Genomic DNA, 19,501 nt, shown 5'->3' with positions numbered 1-19,501 from the left:
CATGTCCTTTGCCCACTTTTGAATGGGGTTTTTTTTTTTCTTCTTGTAAATCTGTTTTAGTTCTTTGTAGAATCTGGATATTAGCCCTTTGTCAGATGGGTAGATTGCAAAAAATTTTTCCCATTCTGTTGGTTGCCAGTTCACCCTAATGATTGTTTCTTTTGCTGTGCAGAAGCCTTGGAGTTTGATTAGGTCCCCTTGGTCTATTTTGGCTTTTGTTGCCAATGCTTTTGGTGTTTTATTCATGAAGTCCTTGCCTATGCCTAGGTCCTGAATGGTTTTGCCTAGGTTTTCTTCTAGGGTTTTTATGGTGTTGGGTCTTAGGGTCTTTAATCCATGTGGAGTAATTTTAGTGTAAGGTGTCAGGAAGGGGTCCAGTTTCTGCTTTCTGTACATGGCTAGCCAGTTATCCCAACATCATTTATTAAACAGGGAATCCTTTCTTCATCACTTGTTTTTGTCAGGTTTGTCAAAGATCAGATAGTCATAGATGTGTGGCATTGCCTCCAAGGCCTCTGTCCTGTTCCATTGGTCTATATCTCTGCTTTGGTACCAGTACCAAGCTATTTTGGTTACTGTAGCCTTGTTGTGTTGTCTGAAGTCAGGTAGCATGATGCCTCCAGCTTTGTTCTTTTTGCTCAGGATTGTCTTGGCTATGTGGGCTCTCTTTTGGTTCCATACGAAGTTTAACGTGTTTTTTTCCAGTTCTGTGAAGAAGGTCATAGGTAGCTTGATGGGGATAGCGTTGAATCTGTAAATTAAAATTAAATGGCAGTATGGCCATTTTCACAATATTGATTCTTCCTAACCAGGAGCATGGAATGTTTCTCCATCTGTTTGCGTCCTCTCTTATTTCCTTGAGCAGTGGTTCTTAGTTCTCCTTGAAGAGGTCCTTTACATCCTTTGTCAGTTGTATTCCTAGGTATATTCTCTTTGTAGCAATTGTGAATGGCAGTTTGTTCTTGATTTGGCTGTTTGTCTGTTATTGGTGTATAGGAATGCTTGTGATTTCTGCACATTAATTTTTTGATCTTGCTCCTCTAGCTCTTTCAATTTGAATGATATGATGTTGATTTTAGATCTTTTCTAGCTTCTCACATGGGCATTTACTGCTATAAATTTTCCTCTAGACACTGCTTTAAACGTGTCCCAGATTCTGGTACATTGTGTATTCATTCTCATTGGTTCTGAAGAACATCTTAATTTCTGCCTTCATTTCATTGTTTATCCAGTCAACATTCAAGAACCAGTCGTTCAGTTTCCATGTAGTCATGCAGATCTGAGTTGGTTTCTTTATCCTGATGTCTAATTTGATTGCACTGTGGTCTGAGAAACTGTTTGTTATGATTTCCATTCTTTTGCATTTGCTGAAGAGTGATTTACTTCCAATTATGTGGTTAATTTTAGAGTAGGTGTGATGTGGTGCTGAGAAGAATGTATATTCTCTGGATTTGGGGTGGAGACTTCTGTAGATATGTTAAGTTTGCTTGGTCCAGATCTGAGTTCGGGTCCTGGATATGCTTGTTAATTTTTTGTCTCATTAATCTAATATTGACAGTGGAGTGTTAAAGTCTCCCACTATTATTGTGTGGGAGTCTAAGTCTCTTTGAAGGTCTTTAAGAACTTGCTTTATGTATCTGGGTGCTCCTGTATTTGGTGCATATATATTTAGGATAGTTAGCTCTTCTTGTTGCATTGATCCTTTTACCATTTTGTAATGCCCTTCTTTGTGTCTTTTGATCTTTGTTGCTTTAAAGTCTATTTTATCAGAGACTAGGATTGCAACTCCTGGTTTTGTTTTTTTTCTTGTTCTCCATTTGCTTGGTAAATCTTCTTCCATCTCTATATTTTGAGTCTATATGTATCCTTATATGTGAGATGGGTTTCCTGCATATAGCACACCCATGGATTTTGACTTTTTATCCAATTCGCCAGTCGGTGTCTTTTGATTGGGGCATTTACCCCATTTACATTTAAGGTTAATATTTTTATGTGTGCATTTGATCCTGACATTTTGATGCTAGCTGGTTGTTTTGCCTGTTAATGCATTTTCTTTTTTTTTTTTGAGATGGAGTTTCGCTCTTGTTACCCAGGCTGGAGTGCAATGGCGTGATCTCAGCTCACCGCAACCTCCACCTCCTGGGTTCAGGCAATTCTCCTGCCTCAGCCTCCTGAGTAGCTGGGATTACAGGCATGCGTCACCATGCCCAGCTAATTTTTTGTATTTTTAGTAGAGACGAGGTTTCACCATGTTGACCAAGATGGTCTTGATCTCTTGACCTCGTGATCCACCCACCTCGGCTTCCCAAAGTGCTGGGATTACAGGCTTGAGCCACCGGTGTTGCTGCTTTTTCTCAGAGATGCCCTACCCAGCAAGGTGGTGTTCTAGCCACAGTCTGCCAGCAGAGGCATTACTGAGCTGCTGTGGGTTCTGCCCTGCTGCTGTGTAAGCTTCCTGTTAGAACTGCCTTGGTAATGGCGGACTGCCTCAATAATGGCTGCCTGCCTTGGTAATGGGGGACTGCCTCGGTAATGGCGGACTGCCTCAGTAAAGGCGAATTGCCTCGGTAATGGTGGACTGCTTCAGTAATGGCTGGCACCCTAACCCCCAGAGCTGGACTGTCTCAGGTCCAGCTGTGCTTGCTGTGAAACTCTCAATCCAGAGAGTTTCAGATTGCTGTAGGGAATGAGACCTGCTGAGGCAGATCACCTGTCTCCCTGTTTCAGCCCACTTTTTTTCAGTTGAATGGGTGGCTCTGTATCCCTGGTATTCCAGGCGCCTGTTGAAACGGCCGCCTGGATTTGTGTGGGTTTTTGTGCAGAGACCTGTAGTGCTGGCCAAAATAGCCGTGCTAGAAACTTGTGGCACTTTTCAGCCTGGGAATCTCGTGGTCTGTGGGCAGTAAAAACTCATTTGGAAATGTGGTAATCACTCACCCTCTGTGTTCTTCTCGCTGGGAACTGCACTCCAGAGCTGTTCCTTTCTGGCCATCTTGGATGTCTTCCCTCTATTTCTTTGAAAAACGTTGTTGGTAGTTTGATAGGTATAGCATAGAATCTGAAAATTGCTTTGGGCAATATGGCCATTTTAATAATAGTGATTCTTCCTATTCATGAGCGTGGAATGTTTTCCATTTGTGTGTGTCATCTCAGATTTCTTTTGGCAGCATTTTATGATTCTTGCTGTAGAGATTTTCACCTCCTTGGTTAACTGTATTTCTAGGGTTGGTTTGTTTTTTTCTTTTCTTGGTGAAATTGTGAATGAGATTGCTTTCTCAGTTTGGCTCCCAACTTGGACACTGTTGATGTATAGAAATGCTTCTGATTTTTGTACATTGATTTTGTACTCTGAAACTTTGCTGATTTATTAGAGCAAGGAATCAAGGAGCTTTTTGGTTGAGACTGTGGGATTTCCTAGATATAAAATCATATCATCTGTGAAGACAGAGCTTGATTGTCTCTCTTATTTGGATGCATTTTGTTTTACTCTTGCCTGACTGCTCTAGCTGCATCTGCCAGTACCATGTTGAATAGGAGTGGTGAGAGTGGGCATCCTTCTCTTGTTCTGTTCTTAAGAGGTATGCTTCCATGCTTTGCCCATTCAGTATGATGTTGGCTATGGTTGGTAACCTATGGCTCTTTTTATTTAGAGGTAGGCTCCTCCAGTGCCTGGTTTGTTGAGGGTTTTTAACAGGAAGAGATACTGAATTTTATCAGAAGACTTTCTTGCGTCTATTGAGATGATCATACGGTGTTTCATTCTATTTATGTGATAAATCACACTGATTGATTTGCATATGTTGAAGCAACCATGCATCCCAGGAATACCTACTTGGTTGTGGTGGATTAGCATTTTGATGTGGTGCTGGATTTAGTTTGCAAGTATTTTTGTTGAGGATTTTTGCATCCATGTCCATCAGGGATATTGGCCTGAAGCTTTTTTTTTTTTTTTTCTTGTGTCTCTACCAAGTTTTAGTATCAGAATGATACTAGCCTCATAGAATGTGTTAGGAAACAGGATTCCTTCCTCCTCAATTTTTTAGAATCTACTATTGTATTTTGAACTGTCACCATTTTATAGATCTGGGAGATGAAGCTTAGATAGGTTCAGGGATAAGTTCTAATAAATTGTTTATTACCAAGTAATTCAGTTTTGGAGCTGGGATTTGAACCTAAGATCTCGGGTTCCAAGGACTACAGTCTCACCACTGTGCTATCTAATTTGCTTGTACTAGATGATTTCCGTAAGTCAAATAGACTTCTTTTGCTCTTTGAAGGACCCAGTTTACACATAGAGTCATATAGCCATCAAGACAATCAAACCCTTTCTGCCACTTTGAAAACAATACCTATATTCATACTCAGAGTCCCTGGATACCATTGCTCTGTCTTCTGTTGCCACCTACATTTTTAAAGTGTATTTTTATTTTGAAATTCTATTTACTTGTGTAAACTTAAGGGATACAAGTGCAATTTTGTTATGTGTATATATTGCTTGGTGAAGTCTTGGCTTTTAGTGTAGCCGTCATCGAATAATGTACATTGTACCCATTAAGTTATTTTTCATCACCCACTCTCCTTCTGTCCCCCACTTCATAGTCTGTAATGTCTGTCATTTTCTTTCATCTTCTCCTTATAAGTGGGAACATGCAGTATTTGCCTTTGTGTTTTGGAGTTGTTTTGCTTATGATAATTGCTTCTAGTTACATTCATGTTGCTCCAAAACATGATTTCATTCTTGTTTTATGGCTGAATAGGATTGCATTATGTATATTTACTGTATTTTCTTTTTCTTTTTTTTTTGAGACAGTTTTGCTCCTGTTAACCCAGGCTGGAGTGCAATGGCGTGATCTCGGCTCACCACAACCTCCGCCTCCTGGGTTCAGGCAATTCTCCTGCCTCAGCCTCCTGAGTAGCTGGGATTACAGGCACACGCCACCATGCCCAGCTAATTTTTTTGTATTTTTAGTAGAGACGGGGTTTCACCATGTTGACCAGGATGGTCTCGATCTCCTGACCTCATGATCCACCCGCCTCGGCCTCCCAAAGTGCTGGGATTACAGGCTTGAGCCACTGCGCCCGGCCCATATTTTCTTTATCCAGTCATCTGCTGATGAACACATAGGTTGATCCCATATCTTTGCTATGGGGAATAGTGCTATGACAAATGTAAAAGTGTAGGTATCTTTTTGACACAGTTTTTTCTTTGGTCAGATACATGGTAGTGGGATTGCTGAAGCGAATGGTATTTTGTCTTAGTTCTTTGAGAAATCTCCCTACCGTTTTCCATAGAGGTTCTACTAACAGTGTACAAGCATTCCTTTGCTTTACATCTTCACCAACATCGCTTTTTCTTTTTCTTTTTTTTTTTTTTCCTCACTTAATAGCCATTCTAACTGGTATAAGATGGTATCATTGTGGTCTCTTATGATTTAGTGATGCTGAGCATGTTTTTCATATGGTGCTTTACCATTTGTATGTCTTTTAAAAAATATCTATTTATGTCCCTTGCCTACTTTTTAATGGGTTTTGTTGTTTTCATTCCTTATAAATTATGGGTATTCTTTTTCTGTCAGATGCATGGTTTATTCCGCAGGTTGTCTCTTCTGTTGCTTATTTCCTTTGCTGTGCAGAAACTGTATTTCATTATGCCTCAGTTTTCCTTTTTTTTGTAGCTTGTGTTTTTAAGGTCTTAGTCATGAATTATTTTCCTAGACCAATATCCAGAAAAGTTTTCCCTGGGTTTTCTTGTCATATTTGTATAGTTTCCAGTCTTACATTTAATTCGTCCTGAGTTTATTTTTGTCTATGATGAGAGATGTGGGCCTATCTACGTTTTTTAATGTAAGGTTTACCAATCTGTGGCTGGCTTGTCCAGGGTAAAAATATGCGTTGGTCAGATTAACAAACATATCTGGTTGAACTTTACTTATTATTGTAAATTAATAGATTGACATTCTAATTAGAATTTATGTTGCTTAGTTATTAGGAGAGAATTAACAGGTGTGTGTCTGAAAATATTCTCTTTAATAAAATGACATGCATATGTTTTTTATTTGTGGGAGGGATGAATATGATCATGGATCCAACAAAATATTAGATTATAATGCCTTCTTTAAGTATGTTTAAAATTTATATTGGTCAAAATATTTATTGGTGACCAAAATCAGAAGCACATTGAAACAAATATCGAAAATCAGATTGAATTTCAGATTGGGTTTGATATGGTTAGGCTTTGAGTCACCATCCAAATCTCATCTTGAATTGTAATCCTCATAATTCCCAGGTATCAAGGGCGAGACCAAGGAGAAGTAATTGAAGGATGCTGATAGCGCATGAGTTCTCCTGAGACTGACGGTTTTAGAAGGGGCTCTTCCACCTTCGCTCCACACTTCTCCTTCCTGCCACCTTGCAAAGAGGGTATCTGCTTCCCCTCTGGCTTCGATTGTGATTGTAAATTTCCTGAGGCCTCTCCAGCCATGCTGAACTGGTGAGTCAGTTAAAAACCTCTTTTCTTTATAAATTACTCAGTCTTGGGTACTTCTTTATAGCAGTGTAAAAATGGACTAATACAGGTTTGTTTCAGTAAGTGTTTTGAACACAAGTTGTTTAACCAATGACTATTCATTGAACATCTTCATCAGTCTAGAAACTGGATGAAGAGGCGGGGCTTTAGTTGTAGTGAAAAACATTCTCAGCTGGAAGAAAAACAGCAAGTGCAATGGGTTGAAATCAGAGGAACATGGTGTATGGAGTCAGGAAGGAAGACAGGTAGCCAAAGGGACATAAGGAAACCGATGGGTATGAGAGCAGAGTAGAGCATAGGCAGGGCTTGGATCTGGATTACTGTTTTCTATGATGTGTATACTATGAAGAGTATCATTTCACTCACTGGCTCTGCCCAAATATATTTGACCACATTGACATCCCATCTGTCCCACTGTGGATTCCTGAAGAAGCTGATACTATCAATGCACTTTTTCTTTTTGAGACGTTGAGACGGAGTCTTCTCCCCTGTGTACATAACTGTTCCTTCTCAAATGATTCCTTTCCCTTGACTTTAAAATTTCGTGACAGCTTTCCCATCTGACCCAGACATCTCCTCCGTGACCCCAGTAGCTCCCTGCAGCACCGCTTCCTCACCTACCCTTCACAGCCAGTGCTGAAAGCACTTCCCTGTCTTCACTTGCTTGCCTTCCATGTGCCCTTCTCTAATTTAGCTTCCAACTTCACCAAAATGACTTTTAGGTGCAAGGATCGACTGTTGTCCATCCCATGGTTCTCCTCTTAGTAAAATGAACAGAATTAAAAGCTGCCTTTCTCTGGAGCACTAACTTCCCGCGGTTTTCCTGATAGGCCATCCTTCTCTTCACGTCTGGCGGGAATCGGTTACTGATACTGGTTTCCTTGACATCCCTCCTCTTCTACTCCCTACTGTCTCCAAAGCTGCTTTCAACCCGCTTTGTTGTGTGCTGTGAGAATGACATAGGCTAGTTATAGTATCTGCTCATCTAATAATTGTGAAGATAAAATGAGTTCGTATATGGAAAGTGCTTAAAGTAATGCCAGGCAAATAGTAGTTGCCCCTGAATTGACAGCTGTAGTTATAATTTGTGGATGAAACCTGAATGACGTCAGTCCAGACCTATATATTCAGTGGCCTATAACCATGTCCACATTCAACTCTAAAGGCACATCAAATTCAGTGTGTCCAAGACCTAATGGATGTCATTCTGGTGCTTCATCCCCTGAAAAATAAACGTGGTCTCTCCTTGTGTTTCCTGCTTTAAGGAGTGGTCCAACCATTCTGTCATTTGCACAAGCCAGCAAAGTAATTTGGCCCACTCAATTTCTACGAAAAGCTTCCATTTCTTAACATTTCCTCTGCCGGCGATACCATCATCTTTCATCTGAGTCTATAAAAAGCGATTGCCTTGTTTTCATCAGCCCCGTAAGTTCTCTCCCAACCCCCACTGCCAGAATGCTTATTTCAGAAGGCCACCTTGAATCCCCCTTTGCTTCACGCCTTTCCATGGCTTCCCATGACTCTCAGAATAATGACCAAAATTCTTCTCATGATCTTTCAAGCCCAGCCTCTGAGGACTGTCCCACCTATCTCCCATCCCATCTCCTGCTATGCACTTTACTCTCCCCAGTCAGAGGATTTGTACATGCAATTCTTTCTCCGTGCCGGAAAGCTCTATCCACCTTTATAAGTAATGTCTTATGCATCATTATCTCAGCTCAAACCTCTTTTTTAGGGAAGACTTTGTCGACCTCCTCTACTTCAGGTTACTATGTTATGCCACAAACTATATTATGCTCCTTTAGAGTAAGTACCTCATTTTTTAATTGTAATATTATGTTGGGGATCCCCAAGATGATTCTCATGCTCAGTGAAAGACTCACAGGATTCAAAAAAGCTGTTATACTTATGGTTAAAGTTTAATATATTGAAAGGATTCAGAAAAAGAGGCAGTGAAGTGAAAAGGTGGATAGTGTGGAGTAGAGGAGAAGTCAAGCACCAGCTTCCCATTGCCCTCTTCCAGTGGGACTGCATGGATGACACTTAATTTTCTCAGCAACAATGTGTGACAACAGAGTGTTGCCAACTAAGGAAACTCACCTGAGGCATGTGTCCAGGGTTTTTATTGGAGGTCAGTCATATAGACATGCAGCACCTTAGCTACTAGTCTTCAGGCCTCAGAGATTAAATTGATACAGCATGATCCAAAGCCTCAGGCATACAAAAAACATGTGTTTGCCGCAAATCACACTGTTGGCATAAACTTCCGTCTCAACAAATGGCTCAGAAATAATCTTCCCAGGAGCCAGGCCAAGACCAGTCTTGAGGCTCTGGGAACGTGCAGGGTTTGAGCTGCCCAGGTCTGCTGATTTAACTCTTTTCTACACGAGTCTCAGTAGTGCCATTATTTGATTAATGTCTCTCTTCCCACAGACTACATGAGAGCAAAGTCTGTAACTATGTCGGTAACATACCTAGTCTTTAGCATAGCTGCTGATAATTGGAGGTACTCCGTGAACTCTTGCTGAATGAAAGAATGAGTAAAATCTACTTCTGCTTGTCTTTATCTCCTTCTAGCCTATACTGGCTTCTATGCCTTTCTGCCCTACAGCGTTCAAGCACTTCTTTATTACAGAGTCTTGTCATGCATTTTATACCTAAAGTTACTTTGTGCTAATGAGTGATAAGTAGTAAGTACTTAAAATATTTTTTATTACTCTAACTCCCAATTATATCCCTATACCTCCAGGCATTCTTGTGTGTACATATTAAACTTTAAACTGGCAAATGTTTTTCACAATGTATTTCAAGTATAATTGTAAAAAACATTTATACATCAGATTATGTGATATCAGTATCTCACATAATCTGACCTATAAATGTTTTTCACAATTTTATATATATATAAAGACTTCCTTGACCTGCTACTTTACTTCAGGTTACTATGTTATACTTCAAACTATATTATGCTCCTTTAGAGTAAGTACACATATAAATCTGATATACCGATTTATATATATATATATATATATATATATATATATATATATAAAAATTTCTCTCTACAAATATATATATATATATATATATATATATATAGAAATCAGTATATCAGATTATGTGATACCTATTTATAAGCACCAAAGTTATTTCTGAAAGAATGAGGTATTGATCCAGCATTGGCCTTAAGAATTCTAGTAAAGGGTTTGACATATGCAAATCCATAAATGTAACCCAAAGACAAAAAGCACATGATTATCTCAGTAAATGCAGAGAAGGCCTTTGATAAATTTCATTCAACAGCTCTTCATGCTAAAAAGTCTCAATAACTAAGGTCTGATGGAATGTAGCATAAAATGATAAAAGCTATATATGACAAACCTACAGCCAATATCATACTGAACTGGCAAAAGCTGGAAGAATTCCCTTTGAAATCAGGCATTAGACAAGGACGCCCTCTCTCACTACTCCTTTTCAATATAGTACCGGAAGTTCTAGCCAGAGCACTCAGGCAAGAAAAAGAAAGGATATTCGATTAGGAAAGGAGGAAGTCAAACTGTCTCTATTTGCAGAGGACATAATGGTGTATCTACAAGACCCCATCGTCTCAGCCCAAAATCTTCTCAAACTGATAAGCAACTTCAGCAAAGTCTCAGGATATAAAATCAAGGTGCAAAAATCACAAGCATTCCTATATACCAATAACAGACTGAAAGAGAGCCACATCAAAAACACTGCTATTCACAATTGCTACAAAGAGAATAAAACACCTGGGAATACAACTGACAAAGGATGTAAAGGACCTCTTCAAGGAGAACTACAAACCACTGCTCAACGAAATAAGAGAGGACACAAACAGATGGACAATCATTCCATGCTCATGGTTAGGAAGAATCAATATTGTGAAAATGGCCATACTGCCCAAAGTAATCTATAGATTCAAAGCTATCCCCATAAAGCTACCAATAACCTTCTTCACAGAACTGGAAAAAACCACTTTAAACTTCATATGGAATCACAAAAGACCCCACATAGCCAAGAACAAACTGAACAAAGCTGGAGGTGTCACACTGCCAGACTTGAAACTATACTACAAGGCCACAGTAATCATGGTACTGGTACCAAAACAGAGACATAGACCAATGGAACAGAACAAGGACCCCAGAAGAAACACCACCCAACTACAACCATCTGCTCTTTGACAAACCCAGCAAAAACAAGCTATGGGGAAAGGACTCCATGTTTAATAAATGGTGTTGGGAAAACTGGTTAGCCATGTGCAGAAAGCAGAAACTGGACCCCTTCCTGACACCTTACACTAAAATTAACTGCAGATGGATCACAGATTTAAACATAAATGTGGGGAGCAGTAGCCATCTTGTAACTATGTTGCTTAAGCTTTTGTTCCTCTTACCTAAACCTCCATCTTGTGGGCTTCCCTTATTGTTTAAGTTTCACATTCCTCCTAGTTAGGAGGCTAGCCCGCAGCCTCGTCTCCATGGTTACTCTGACCTCAGCCCTCAGAACTTCCCGCCCTTACTTGTTTATAAGCAACCGCCTTGTAGCTAACAAATGAGACTTGATCAGATCCTTGACTTGTCTCCATTCTCCACGTCTCCTGTCTCTCTCTTTTAATCCCCACTCCCTCCCTAGGGTCTCCGTTGCTTGTCCCGCGGGTCGGGACAAACTGGCGCCCAACGTGAGAGCTCGAGTACGAGGGACACAGTGAGGGACGCCGTCAAGGTCAGCCGGCGCAGAGGGATTAAGAAACCCGGAGGAAAGAGTGTCGTGGGAACCTGCCACGGACTCGCGCTCCGGTAAGCGGACGGCGAATATGGGACAGGAAATCAGCCAGCATGAGTTGTTCATAGAGAGTTTAAGGCTTTAAAGGCGCGGGGAGTAAAGGTGAAAATAAAACGATTGTGTAAATATTTTGACTACATTCAGGCTGTCTGCCCTTGGTTTCCCCAGGAAGGAACCATAGACCAAAAACGGTGGAAAAGGGTAGGAGATGTTTTAAAAGATTATTACAGTGCTTTTGGACCAGAGAAGGTCCCAGTCGCAGCCTTTTCTTATTGGAACCTGATAGATGAAATTTTAACTCAGAGATGCCATGACCCCCTCATTGCCAATGTAATTACTCAGGGAGAGTCTCTCTTAAAGGGAGAAATCGATAAAAGCACCCTCAACAGTTCTAAGAGCCCAGGTAACTCTAAGCAATTGTCTGTAACTGACGAGGCGCAGTCGCCACAGGCTAATGAGGAGGATTTAATGTCCTCTGATAGTGACTCAAAGAAGGGGACGCCCGGAGAGTCACAATGCCAGGCTGAGACTAAAAATGTGCCTTCAGCAAAGACAAAAAGAGGGTGTCTGCCCAGGGGGCCCCCAACTCAGGATCTAGACACACCAAAAAGGAAAAGACCCCCTGGCTAATTGAAAGAGCAAATAATTCTGAAGACGAAGGCATTGAGGAGGGAATAGATTGGGATGACTTAGAAGAAGAGGTGGACCGTTATAAAAACTCAGATTGGTTCCCCCATAGGCGGTGCCCTCAGCACCCCCAAAGGCATGTCCCATTATTGATCCCCGAAAAAGCTTACAAGAAAAAATCGAGTACCTAAAAGAACAGGTTGGGCTTCAAACTGAGCATCAAGAGCTCATAGAACAGCTTGAAAAAATAAAAATAGGTAAAATAAAGAATGAGGCTAAAACTCAAGTTACCCAAAATGTCATACCTCCCCGTAGAGGAGCGGCGTTAAGACAACCTCCTCAGCTCAACACCTTATTAGATTTAGAGGATCCAAGCGCGTACCCGGTGACAGAAACCACCGACCAGCAGGGGACAGCTTGGAGGCATCATGCAGGTTTCGATTTTAAAATAATCAAAGAACTAAAAACTGCAGTGGCACAATACGGCGCTACTGCTCTGTACACCACTGCGATTTTAGAATCAGTGGCCGAAAATTGGCTTACCCCAGGAGATTGGCAGACCTTGGCCCGAGCCACCCTTTCAGGGGGTGATTATTTGTTGTGGAAATCTGAGTTTTATGAATGTTGTAAGGAAACTGCCCGCCGCAACGCACAGGCTAATAATTGGAATTTTGACATGCTAGCTGGTGAAGGCAATTACGCTACCAGTGACGCACAAATTCAAACTGCAGGTACAAAGGGGGATGTTAGTGCCTCCCTCACCAGCATAAAACAAGGGCTAGATGAACCTTTTTCAGAGTTTGTACATCGCCTCATTACAGCGGCAGGCAGACTTTTTGGTAACGCAGATGCAGGCACAGGTTTTGTTAAACAACTCGCATTTGAAAATGCTAATGCTGCCTGCCAAGCGGCTATCCGCCCTTATAAAAGGAAAACATCTCAGGGTATATACGCCTGTGCTCAGACATAGCCTCTGCCTATCAACAGGGATTAGCTATGGCTGCAGCCCTACAGGGCTATACTGTGAAACAGTTCTTAATAAGTCAAAAAATAGGTGCTTTCAATGTGGCGCCGCTGGTCACTATGCTAAAGATTGTAATGCTGATAAAAAACCCTCCCTTAATACAAAAGTCCCTGGCTTATGTCCATGATGCGAGAGAGAGAAGCATTGGGCCAATGAATGTAAATCCAAAAGGGATGCCCAAGGGCAACCACTTTCTCCACATCAGGGAAACGGAATGAGGGGCCAGCCCCAGGCCCCCAAACAAAAACAAATCTATGGGGCAGTCAGTTTTGTTCCTCCAACCAACAATCCGTTTCAAACCTCTGTCGAGCCACAACAGGAAGTGCAGGATTGGACCTCTGTTCCACCTCCCACACGGTATTAAGACCTGAAATGGGGGTTCAAGCATTGCCCACAGGTGTCTTCAGGCCCCTGCCTGAGGGTTCTTTTGGACTTATTCTAGGACGAAGTGGCCTTACCTTACAAGGTCTACAAGTCCTCCCCGGAGTGATAGATAATGATTACACAGGAGAAATCAAAGTCATGGTAACCTCCCCTAAAGTTCTATCTCCCCTGGACAAAGATTTGCACAGCTCTTACTCTTACCTCTCCATAAAACCCATAATAGAGTTATAAACAAGGACAGAGGTAACTTAGGCTTCGGTTCCTCTGACGTCTATTGGGCAGAAGTGATATCTCCTGACAAGCCCATGATGACATTATGGCTAGATGGAAAGGAATTTACCAGACTAGTAGATACTGGAGCACATGTGACTATAATTAGCAAAACCCAGTGGCCTGCCACATGGCCGATAAGCGCTACTATTACTCATCTCACCGGTATTGGGCAGAGTAAGAATCCCGAGAAAAGTACAAAAATGCTAAAATGGGCCAAATCCAACCCTATATTGTTGCAGGCCTACCCTTCAACCTTTGGGGAAGGGATGTGCTGGCTCAGATAGGTATGGTCATAGGTAGTCCTAATGAGATCATTACTGCCCAGATGCTTAAACACGGGTATGTGCCCAGCACTGAGTTAGGAAAAACCCAGACTGGAATTTTAAACCCTATAGAATCTAAACCAAAAACAGACAAGAAAGGAGTAGGACATTTTCAGTAGGGGCCACGGTCTGTCCTGTAGCCCACGCAGACAAAATTACTTGGTTATCAGACAACCCCGTATGGGTTGACCAACGGCCCCTCTCTTCAGAAAAATTAGCTGCCGCACAACTGGTACAGGAACAGCGGGTGGGGCATATAGAACCTAGTAATTCTCCTTGGAATACACCAATCTTCGTTATTAGAAAAAGGTCAGGAAAATGGCGATTGCTACAGGATCTTAGAGAAGTCAACAAATCCATGGTCCTCATGGGGGCCCTACAACCTGGGCCCCCTTCTCCTGTCGCCATACCACTAAACTACTATAAAATTCTTATTGATTTAAAGGACTGTTTCTTTACTATTCCATTACATCCAGATGATCAAAAACGTTTTGCTTTCAGTGTGCCTTCTACCAATTTTAAGGAACCTATGAAAAGATATCACTGGAAAGTGTTACCTCAAGGCATGGCTAATAGTCCAACCTTATGCCAGTCTTTTGTTGCCTTAGCTATTCAACCTATTAGAGACACCTGGAAAGAGATCTATATTATCCATTATATGGATGATATTCTTTTACCAGGAAAAGTTGGACAAGATGGTTTGTCTTGTTTTAAAGCCTTATAAACATCTCTTACTCAACATGATCTGCTACTAGCTCCTGAAAAGGTGCAACTCACAGACCCCTATACGTACTTAGGCTTCCAACTAAAAGGAAGCCAAATTACTACGCAAAAGGTACAACTCAGGTTAGATAAACTGAAGACACTCAGTGACTTTCAGAAGTTATTAGGAGATATTAATTGGCTACTACCTCATTTGAAACTATGCAAGGCAGATCTCAAACCATTATATGATATTCTAAATGGAGATCCAAACCCCACATCACCTCGCAAGTTAACCTCTCAGGGAATACATGCTATTCGAACTGTGGAACATGCCATCAATCATCAGACCATCACTTTTGTAGATTATAGCAAGCCGCTCCAATATATTATTTGTCAAACCTCATTATCCCCTACCGCTGTATTTTGGCAAACCGCTCCACTCATGTGGGTACACCTCCCTAACACACCAAAAAGAGTCCTTGAACCATATTACTTTATGGTATCAAATCTAATTATCCAAGGCCAAACGATGGGCAAGGAATATTTTGGTTATGAACCTTCCTTGATTATCCAGCCATACAGTAAAGAACAAATCCAGTGGCTCATGCAAACTACTGAGGCTTGGCCTATAGCATTGGCTTCCTTTTCAGGATAATTAGACAACCACTATCCCCCTCATAAGTTGATTGCTTTTGCCAATAGACATGAATTTATCTTTCCAAAAGTCACAAAATCTGAGCCCATTTCCAATGGACTCGTAGTGTTCACCGATGGTTCATCCACAGGTATAGCTGCCTATGTTAGTCAAGGCCACACCGTGCAGTTTCAAACTCAATCATCCTCGGCTCAGCTTACTGAGCTGCAAGCAGTTATAGCAGTATTCTCTGCTTTCCGTGATCAACCCTTAAACATTTACACTGATAGTGCATACATTGCTCAATCCATACCTAATTTAGAGACAGCTCCCATCATCAAACATACCTCTTCAGCTGCAAAATTATTCAAACAATTACAACAGTTCATCATCAGCAGAACTCATCCTTTTTTTATTGGACACTTGCGGGCCCACTCAGGATTGCCTGGACCACTGTCACAAGGCAATCAATAAGCCGATCTAGCCACCCGCTACATCCATATGCCACAAAAGCTAAAGACCCACTATCTCAAGCTCAACACATACACAGCCTACACCACCTTAATGCTCACTCCCTTAGATTATTACATCATATTACCAGGGAACAAGCTAGACAAATAGTTAAGGAATACACACAATGTGCCACTCACTTACCCGTACCCCATTTGGGAGTTAACCCTAGGGGCCTAGTCCCTAATGCACTCTGGCAGATGGATGTAACTCATGTTTCAGAATTTGGCAATCTCAAATATGTTCATGTATGCATTGATACCTACAGTGGATATGTGTTTGCCACACTCCAAACTGGAGAAGCCACTAAACATGCCTTTGGGCACTTACTATCTGCTTTTGCCACCCTTGGCTGTCCACAAAAAATTAAAACCGATAATGGACCAGGGTATACCAGCACAGCCTTTGCCCAGTTCTGTTCTCAATTAAACATATTACTGGCATCCCCTATAATCCTCAAGGCCAAGGGATAGTTGAGAGAACCCATCTCACTTTAAAAATTACCTTTGAAAAAATAAAAAAGGGGGAATGGTACCCCATTAAGGGGTCCCCCAGAAACCTCATGGCACATTCACTATTTATACTCAATTTTTTAACTTTAGACAAAAATGGACACTCCACTGCAGAACGCCATTGGCAATCAGAAACTCAAACAAAATTCACATCAGTGATGTGGAAAGATCCTATGACTGGCTCCTGGCACGGACCCGACCCTGTATTGATTTGGGGTAGAGGATCAACCTGTGTATATGCAAAAGAAGCAGATTCAGCCAGATGGCTACCAGAGAGATTAGTGAACAAGTAGACAGTAAAGGAACATCAGGATGTGAGGATAATAACCCCTTCCTAGGGAATGTGTTAAGCCCTGAGGATTATTCCCTGTTCCCCCTCTTTCAATCTTTCAGAAACATGCGGACCTTAATATTGATATCTCTGATAATCACTCTCATACCTAAGACCGACAGTGGATTCGGATCACAATATGATGTAAGATCAACTTGACTCCCTAGCTGAAGTAGTCCTGCAAAACCGACGAGGCCTAGATCTTCTCACTGCCCAGAAAGGAGGACTGTGCCTTGCATTAGATCAAAAATGCTGCTTTTATGCTAACCGTTCTGACGTTGTCAGAGATGAGATAAAAGCCCTGCAAGACGACCTGGCAAAAAGAAGAAAAGCACTCTTCGATAATCCATTGTGGGGAGGGTTGAATGGGTTTCTCCCCTATATTCTCCCCCTCCTCGGCCCTTTTGTCATTTTCCTCCTACTCCTTACTGTTGGACCTCATATTCAACAAGGTCATGGCTTTTGTCAAACAACAGATTGACTCCATAAAAATGCAGCCCCTACAGGTCCATTATCATAAGCTGGAAATGGCCGACAGGGAAATGGAGTTGGATCAAGGCTATGGTGGAAGCTTGATAAGCACCACCAACTGTTTCTGACATCACCTGATGAGCTGGACCAGTTAGCCAATGACGGACAACCTGAGAGCCTAGCAGTAAGATGCTCCTGCCTAAGACGGGACCGGGATATGAATCCCGCTCACTCTATGACGGGTAAGGGTAAAAAGCATCACTGCAGGTGTATCTCTTGACCTAAGACAGGCATGGTCCCCACAGGCAATCGGCCACACAAAAATTAAATAAAAAGGGGGGACCTGTGGGGAGCAGTAGCTATCTTGTAACTATGTTGCTTAAGCTTTTGTTCCTCTTACCTAAACCTCCATCTTGTGGGCTTCCCTTATTGTTTAAGTTTCACATTCCTCCTAGTTAGGAGGCTAGCCTGCAGCCTCATCTCCATGGTTACTCTCTGACCTCAGCCCTCAGAACTTCCCGCCCTTACTTGTTTATAAGCAACCGCCTTGTAGCTAATAAACGAGACTTGATCAGATCCTTGACTTGTCTCCATTCTCCGCGTCTCCTGTCTCTCTCTCTTAATCCCCACTCCCTCCCTAGGGTCTCCGTTGCTCATCCCGCGGGTCGGGACACATAAACCCTAACACTATAAAAACTCTAAGAAAATGTAGGCAAAACTATCCAGGACATAGGAGTAGGCAAGGACTTCATGACTAAAACACCAAAAGCAATGGCAGTAAAAGCCAAGATAGACACATGGGAACGAATTAAACTCCAGAGCTTCTGTACAGCAAAAGAAACCATCATTAGAGTGAATCAGCAACCAACAGAATGGGGAAAAATTTTGCAGTTTACCCATCTGACAAAGGGCTGATATCCAGAATCTACAAAGAACTAAAACAGATTTACAAGAAAAAAACACACAACCCCATTCAAAAGTGGGCAAAGGATATCAACAGACACTTTTCAAAAGAGGACATATATGAAGCCAACAAACATATGAAAAAATGCTCATCACTGGTCATTAGAGAAATGAAAATCAAAACCACACTGAGACACCATCTCATGCCAGTTAGAATGGCAATCATTAAAAAATCTGGAGACACAGATGCTGGAGAGGATGTGGAGAAATAGGAACACCCTTACACAGTTGGTGGGAGTGTAAATTAGTTCAACCATTGTGGACGACAGTGTGGCGATTTCTCAAGGATCTAGAAATAGAAATTCCATTTGACCCAGCAATCCTACTACTGGGTATATACTCAAAGAACTATAAATTGTTCTATAAAAACACATGCACACATATGTTCATTGCAGCCCTGTGTACAATAGCAAAGTCCTGGAACCAACCCAAATGCCCATCAATGATAGACTGAACAAAGAAAATGTGGTACATATACACTATGGAATACTACGCAGCCATAAAAAACGATGAGTTCGTGTCCTTTGTAGGGACATGGATGAACCTGGAAACCATCATTCTCAGCAAACTGACCCAAGAACAGAAAGCCAAGCACCGTATGTACTCACTCATAGGTGGGTGTTGAACAACGAGAACACGTGGACTCAGGGAGACGAGTATCACACACAGGGGACAGTTGGTGGGGGTAGGGGAGAGACAACAGGGGATGGGGAGGGATAACATGGGGAGAAATGCCAGATATAGTATGCACCTAAAGTAAAATAAATTTAAAAGAAAAAAACAAAAAGAATTCTGGTAAGCAGAAGGTCCCTGGGCAAGATGGCCAAATAGGAACAGCTCCAGTGCACAGTTCCCAGTGAGATCAGTGCAGAAGGTGGGTGATTTCCACATTTCTGACTGAGGTACCTGGTTCATTTCACTGGGATTGGTTGGACAGTGGGTGCAGCCCAAGGAGGGGAAGCCAAAGCAGGGTGGGCATTGCCTCACCCCGCAAGTTTGTACAAGGGGCTGGGGAACTCCCTCTCATAGCCAAGGAAGATTTACCAAGCAAATGGAAAGCAAAAAAAAAAAAAAAAAAAAAAAAAACAGAGGTCTCACTCAATCCTAGTCTTTGATAAAACAGACTTTAAACCAACAAAGATGAAAAGAGACAAAGAAGGGCATTACATAATGGTAAAGGAATCAATGCAACAACAAGAACTAACTCTCCTAAATATAAATGTACCCAATACAGCAGCACCCAGATATATAAAGCAAGTTCTTAATGACCTACAAAGAGACTTAGACTCCCACACAGTAATAGTGGGACACTTTGACACCCCTATGTCAATATTAGACTAATGACACAAAATTACAAGAATATTGGAGATTTGAACTCAAATCTGGACCAAGCAGACCTAATAGACATCTACAGA

At 41.6% G+C, this 19,501-nt stretch overlaps 1 long non-coding RNA gene across 14 annotated transcripts in view; it reads left to right on the top strand.

Moving 5' to 3' along the window:
• Positions 1-19,501, top strand: part of LOC103792230 (uncharacterized) — a 585,886-nt gene that overhangs the window by 487,811 nt on the left and 78,574 nt on the right. For 7 of the 14 annotated variants that reach the window (XR_013533659.1, XR_013533642.1, XR_013533639.1 and 4 more), the window contains 2 exons: positions 6,287-6,490; positions 11,180-11,343. This is a non-coding gene — a long non-coding RNA (uncharacterized LOC103792230). Of the gene's footprint in view, positions 1-6,286; positions 6,491-11,179; positions 11,344-16,714; positions 17,700-19,501 lie in introns of those variants that run through there. The other 7 variants (XR_013533640.1, XR_013533648.1, XR_013533657.1 and 4 more) reach the window with 2 other exon arrangements.

The sequence above is a fragment of the Callithrix jacchus genome, chromosome 4, assembly GCF_049354715.1.
Source record: "Callithrix jacchus isolate 240 chromosome 4, calJac240_pri, whole genome shotgun sequence".
NCBI lineage: Eukaryota > Metazoa > Chordata > Mammalia > Primates > Cebidae > Callithrix > Callithrix jacchus.
The sequence above is the reverse complement of the archived record's forward strand: the minus strand, read 5'-3'. Positions and strand labels throughout refer to the sequence as shown.